The following is a 6,910-nucleotide window of genomic DNA, read 5'->3' on the forward strand; positions in this document are numbered from 1 at the left end:
TCACTTGCTTTTTTCTTCAGCTCACTTGCTTTGTTTTGCACTTCTCTTGCTTCTTTCTGCACTGCCCCTACCTCTTTATGTACCTCTCTTGCCAATTTCTGCACCAATCTTTCTTCTTTCTGCATGTCTCTCGTCCCTTTCTACACCTCTCTTGCCTTTTTCTGTACCTCTTTGTATCTTTCTGTACCTCTCTTGCCTTTTTCTGTATCCCTCTTGCTTCTTTCTGCAGATCAAAGGCTTCTTTCAGCACCTTTCATGCGACTTTCTGTACTTCTTTCACCTTTTTCTGCACCCTCGTGCCTTTTTCTGTACCTCTCATGCTACTTTTTGTACTTCTCTTGCCTCTTTCTGCACTTTTCCTGTCTATCTCTGCACTTCTCTTGCTTCTTTCTGTACCTCACTTGACTCTTTCCGCACCTCTCTTAGTTATTTCTGCACCTCAGTTGCTTTTTTCTGCAGCTCACTTGCTTCATTCTGCACTTCTCTTAACTCTTCCAGCACCTCTCTTTCCTCATTGGGTACCTTTCTTGCCTCTTTCAGCACTTCTCTTGTCTCTTTTGCACCTATGTTTGTTTTCTCTGCACTACGCTTCCTTCTTTATGCACTTCTGTTTATTCTTTCTGTATTTCTCTTGCTTTTTTCTGCACCCCTCTTGCAACTTTCTGCACCCCTCTTCCCTCTTTATGCACCTCTCTTGCCTTTTTCTGCATTTCTCCTACCTCTTTTTGTACTTCTCTTACCTCTCTCTGCACCTTTCCTGACTCTTTCTGCATTTCTCTTGCTTCTTTATGTGAATGAATGAATGAATGGGAGTCTTATAATGCGCAGACTTAGCCCAGAGGGCATCAAGGCGCAGGAAAAAGACAGACATAAGGTGTCAGAAAGGCAGAAACCACGAATTAATAAGCCTGAGAAAAGAGCCAGGTCTTTAAAAGTGTACCTGTCTTGCCTTTTTCTTCACCTCTCTTGGTTCTTTCTGTACCTCACTTTCTTGTTTCTGCAAATCTCCTGCTTATTTCTGCACTTGTCTTACCTCTTTCTGCAATACTCTTCCCTCTTTCTACATCCCTATTCCCTCTGTCTGTTCTTATCTTGCCTATTTCTGCACTTCTCTTGCCTCTTTCTGCACCTCTCTTGCCTTTTTCTCCACCTCCGTATCTTCTTTCTGCACTCCTCTTGCCTCTTTCTGCACCCTTTTTTCCTCTTTCTGCATCTCTGTTGCCTGTTTGTATACTCATCTTGCCTCTTTCTGCACCTCTCTTGCCACTTTCTGTACTTCTCCTTGTCTTTCTGCAATTCCCTTTTCTCAATTCTATACTTCTCTTGCTTCTCTCTGCACCTGTCTTTTCTCGTTCTGCACCACACCCACACTTAGTTCTTTCTGCACATCAGTTACTACTTTATGCAGCTCACTTCCTTCTTTCTGTACTTTTCTAGGGTCTTAATGAACCCTTCTACCCTCTTTTTGTACCTCTCTCATCTATTTGTGCTCATTTATTGCCTCTTTCTGCACTTCCACCTCTGTTGGTTCTTTCAGTACTTCTCTCACTTCTCTATGTCACTTCTCATACCTCTTTGTACAATTGTCTTGCGTCTTTCTGCATCTCTCTTTCCTCTTTCTGTACTTCTATTGCCTCTTTCTGTTCTTCTTTTGACTCTTTCTGCACTTTTCCTGCCTCTTTTGGCAGTTTTCCTGCCTCTTTCTGCACTTCTATTTTTTCTTTCTATACCTTTCTTGCCTCTTTCAGCACCTCTCTCGATTCTTTCTGCACCTCATTTGCCTCTTTCTTCACCCGTCACCCTTCTTCCCTCTTTCTGTACCTCTCTTGCCTCTCATGCCTCTTTTTGCAAACCTCTTGCCTCTTTCTGTACCTCTCCTGCCACTGGACTTGTCCTATCTATTTCTCTTATTCTCTTGCCTCTTTTTGCATCCCTCTTCCCCTGCCTCCCTAACCTCTTTTTGCACTTCTCTTCTCATTTTATACACCTCTATTGCTTCTTTTCCCTTTCTGCACCTCTTTGCCTATTACTGTACCCTATTGCCTCTTTCTGCAACTCACTTGCCTATTACTGCACCTTTGTTGCTTCTTTCTTCACTCCTCCTGCCTCTTTCTTCACCCTTCATCCCTCTTTCTTTACCTCTCTTGCCTGCTTCTGTATCTCTCTTGCCTCTTTCTGAAAAGCTATTGCCACTTTTTAGACTTCTCTTGTCTCTTTTTTGCACTTTTCTTGTCTCTTTTTGCACCCCTGTTGGTTCTTTGTGTACTTCTCTTGCTACATTCAGCACTTCTCTTTATGTACCCCTCCTGCTTCCTTCTGCATCCTCTACCCACTTTTTGCATCTCTCTTGCCTCTTTGTGTACTTTGCTTGCCTATTTCTGTGCCTCTCTTTCCTCTTTCTGCACTTCTATTACCTCTTTCTGTAATATTCTTTCCTTTTTTCCGAACTTTTCTTTAATCTTTCTGCACTTCTCTTGTTTCTTTCTGTACCCATCTTGCCTCTTTTTGCACCTCTCTTGGTTCTTTCTGCATCCCATTTGCTTGTTTCTGTACTTCTCTTGCTTCTTTCTGTACCACTCTTACCCCTTTCGGCACCTCTGTGCATTCTTTCTACACTTTTATTGTTTGTTTCAGCAGCAGTCTTGGTTTCTTCTGTACCTCTATTGCTTCCCTGTGTACCTCTCTCTTGCCTCCTTTTACAATTCTCCTGCATTTATCTGCACCTCTCTTTCTTCTCTCTGCACCTCCCTTACCCCTTTCTGCATCTCTGTTATCTTTGATGTACTTATTTCCATCTTTCTGCACCATTCTCACCTTTTTTGTATGTCTGTTGCTTCTTTTTGCACTCTTACCTATTTCTGCATCCCTCTTCCTTTTTTCTGCACCTGTCTTGCCTCTTTCTGCATCTCTCTTTCCACTTTATGCAATTCTCTTGCCTCTTTCTTTTTTTGTTGTTGTTGTCCTCATACACCCTATTGGGCATTCTTGAAGGGCGTCCTCTTTCTCTTCTCATCTGGATAATTCATTGCCGCCATGTGCTGGGCCAGTAATGATAATAAGAAGAGGTACCCTTAAGTCTTAACTGTGTCCACTCCTTTTCACCATGACTCCCAAGCCATGTGTTACTAAGAAGACTGTTGCAAAAATAGTATGAAAACATCCAGGAGAAGGAAAAAGCAGAATCCGTATTAAAAGTCAGCAGAGCTTTATTCGGCAAATAACTCCAACAAGGCACAGGCTTGAATAACTGTAAACTGTCAGCCTTACCATTTATACATCCCACACTCATTCAAAGCACAACACACACACGAGACACAGATCCACATAGACACCGCACGCGAACCACAACACGCGGAATACACACCTTTGAATCATAACAGCACGCATATTGTTTGTGGATGACTTGCGTGCATACACGTGCGTCATTCCAAACAATAACAATATACCACAAAGCCCAAAGAGCCAACAGTACCCAGGTTAAATCACGGGGCCACTTTACTTATCCTGCCAAGCCACCAAGGCCGACCAGAAATTATTCAAACTAGTATTGTCACACGCCATGTCTGACTAGCTAGTAAATATTATATGTGACAGACACTCTGCAAAGGTCGGGGTTTGGAGATTTCCATGATCTACAAATCTCTCTCCTGGCCAGGATAACCACATAGAAAATGAATTTGGATGCTGGATCTCTTGGAGAATAGTCTGGGGTAAGGCCGAAAAAGATTGTCCTGAGATTGATCTCCACCTGTTGTTGGAGAACGTCTTCAATATACCTTTTTACCTCGAACCAATAACTGATGATCTTTGGGCACTCCAAAAACATGTGGAGATCATCTTCAGCCAAGTGGTTACATCTGGGGCAGTGGTACACTGACCCCAACGCCTTGACTAATTTCCCTAGGGTACAATAAACCTTGTATATTGTGAAAAGGTGATTTCTCTTAAGAGGGGCTGGTTTTACTACAGACTGCATCATGATAAAAGAATCCCTCCAAAGATCATCTAAACTATGTGTACCCGAGCCAAGGTTAATCCCCCATAGACGCTGGATTTCAGAAGCCAGCAACCTTTCATCCTCCAACAAAGCCCAGTACCAAAAAGAGATTTCTCGCTTCCAGCCGCCCTCTCCGGAAACCATGTCGAACTTAGGACTCGGATCGTCGTGGTCCCAAGACTCCCAGCTCAACACTTGCGAATCCTTCTGAATGTCACCCCAGACCTGAAGGCCTGCGGTTCTAAGAGGCAAAGAAAGAAGATTGTTTAAGGCAGGCAGGAATGCCTGGGGAGTCCCACATGGGGGCCTGTGGAGAGTAGTATGGTACTTTTAGACTTTTCCTTATATAAGTCCAATTTCTTAGTGCAGCCCCCAGGACCTTTAACCTGACCTTCTTGTAAAATTTCGGGTCCCCGAATTTAAAAAGGAAAAACTCTTGACCTTGAGGGATATCATGCAATAGAGCCTGAAACAGTAGGCCCAAAGAGGACGGGAAAAATTTGTTGGCTAATATTCTGAAATTTTTAAAAAGGAACGCCTGGCAGTAATTGAGTAAATCAGGCAAAGCTAGACCTCTCCGTTGTAGGTTCCTCCTAAGTTTTTTCCAGGCGATTCTGGGAGATTTTGTGTTCCAAATAAAAGAACCAATTTACCCGGCATTTTTAAAATATCAGCTGCACGGAAAGATAATGGGATACAATTAAATAAAAAAGTTAACTAGGGTAGGGGTATCATTTTTATAAGATTTACTCTACCGAATATGTTCAGTGGTAAACCAGTCCACCTGAGAAGGAGATTGCAGACCTCTTTGGAGACCCTACTCCAGTTGGTCTTTAGGATGTCTTCGATTTTCTGAGCCAGTTGGATACCCAGATATCTCATGCGGGATTTGGCCGTTTGTGTACCCATAGCCTGGTTCCACTCCATGATCTCGGTCTTGTCCCTATTTATTCTGTACCCCAAGATTTCCCCTAATACCCCAGCCTGCTCAACTAGTCTGGGTATGGACACTTCTGCGTTGATTGAAAACATAAGCAGGTCGTCTGCATAAAGGGCAAATTTAAGGACCAGATCATCGATTTTAAAAGGTGAAATTGACGTGTCTGACCTCAACCGGCCAACAAACGGTTCTATAAACAAATTAAACAAGAGGGGTGAAAGGGGGCACCCCTGCCTAGTGCCTGGAGAGATATTTACAAAATCCGAAATCACCAAAATGTTTGCTCGTGGGCCGAGATAAAATTACTGGGGAAGCCAAAGCCGTTTAATGCTTGCCAAAGATAGCGGAAGCTCACTTGATCAAAAGCCTTGGCGGCATCGATGGCAACCAGCGTTAGCGGGAGTTGTTTATCGACCGCCACATCGATAGCGCCAATGGCAGTGGGTCCTTATTAGCTGTCAGAATAAGAGTAACGGTTGCTTCAGACTACGAGCCTGGTATGGGCTCTCCCAACATATATATTTTATTGAAGAGATTTTTCAGGACCGGCTGAATAACATCTATTAGAACAAGGTATTCCTCTATGGGGAGGCCATCCGGCCCAGCGGCCTTGCCTCAAGCCATTTCCTTGATCTGAGCCTCTACCTCGCCCTCTGTAATACACAAGTGTAAAAAAGCTTGATCCACTTGAGAGAGCTGTGAAATGTCTCTCTGGTTTAGCCAGTGCTTTATTTCCTGGACACCAATCTTCAGGTCCTCCTTATATAGGTCCTGCATAAAGAGTCTAGCTTCCTCCCGATCCCTTCATGATCATGTAGGGGGCACGCTGTGCTTCTTTGAGTCAGACTAGGTATCTGGTTTCTTGCTCTATTTGCCCTGGTCTTCCAAGCTAGGGGGTACCCACATCTTTCGCCATAGGCAAATTTTTGAAGTTTGCTGGCGTCCCACCTGTCCTTCAAAATCTTGTCGAGGTTTGCCTGGAATTCAGCCTGAAGGCCCTCAAGCTCAGTTTGTAGAGTGGGGACTTTGCTCTGGTCATTAGCCGGTGCCCCCTGCAGCTCCTGTTCTTTATTCTTAATTTTACAGAGTCGATCCTCCTCCGCATTCTTCCTAACTTTGTTTTGTCAAATCGTTAAAGAGGTGAAAGTTCCTTGTATAAAGACCTTAAAGGTCTCCCAGACTGTCTGTAAATTTGCTGATCCAAGGTTGTAACTAAAAAATTGTTGAGGTTGAGCTATTACCTCCACTTTTACAACCTCTTTTAATAGGAGTGATCTATCTAAGGTCCACCTCAACTGACATTTACTATGCCTAAGATTCACTACAAGAGTCACAACAGAGTGGTTAGAAAGGATAGCGGGAACATAAGAGATTGAATCTACATCTGAAAAAATAGTCTGGTCTAACAAAAAATAATCAATTTGTGAATGGTGTCTGTACTTTTTACTGTAGAAGGAAAAATCTTTTTTTTTTGCCATTTTTCACCCTCCAAATGTCTACAAGACTAAATTCCTTCATGAGGGTTTTCAGCTCAGAGTGTGTTCTACGGGGGAAAAAAATATGGAACGCTTCACGAATTTGCATGTCATCCTTGCGCAGGGGCCATGCTAATCTTCTCTGTATTGTTCCAATTTTAGTATATGTGCTGCCGAAGAGAGCACATCTTGCCTCTTTCTGAACTTTTCTTGCCTCTTTCTGTACTTTTCTTGCTTCTCTCTGTACCTCCCCTGTCTCTTTATGCATAGCTCTTAGTTCTTCCTGCACCTCAGTTGCATTTTTCTGCAGCTCACTTGCCTCTTTCTGCATCCCTCTTCCATCTTTCTGAACCTCTCTTTCCTCTTCCTCCACTTCTCTTGCCCCTTTTTGAACTTCTTTTGCCTCTTTTTGCACATTTCTTGCATCTTTCTGAACTTCTCTTGCTACTTTCTACACCTCACTTAGTAGTTTCTGCAGCTAACTTGCGTCTTTCTGCA

At 43.2% G+C, this 6,910-nt stretch overlaps 1 non-coding gene across 1 annotated transcript; it reads right to left on the minus strand.

Moving 5' to 3' along the window:
• Nucleotides 1-6,491: 6,491 nt before the first annotated feature.
• On the minus strand, nt 6,492-6,598 carry LOC147722216 (U6 spliceosomal RNA). Its single transcript, XR_015295315.1, has one exon. It is a non-coding gene; the product is annotated as a U6 spliceosomal RNA (small nuclear RNA).
• Between the last annotated feature and the right edge of the window lie 312 nt (nt 6,599-6,910).

The sequence above is a fragment of the Lissotriton vulgaris genome, chromosome 4_1 (genome assembly GCF_964263255.1).
Source record: "Lissotriton vulgaris chromosome 4_1, aLisVul1.2, whole genome shotgun sequence".
NCBI lineage: Eukaryota > Metazoa > Chordata > Amphibia > Caudata > Salamandridae > Lissotriton > Lissotriton vulgaris.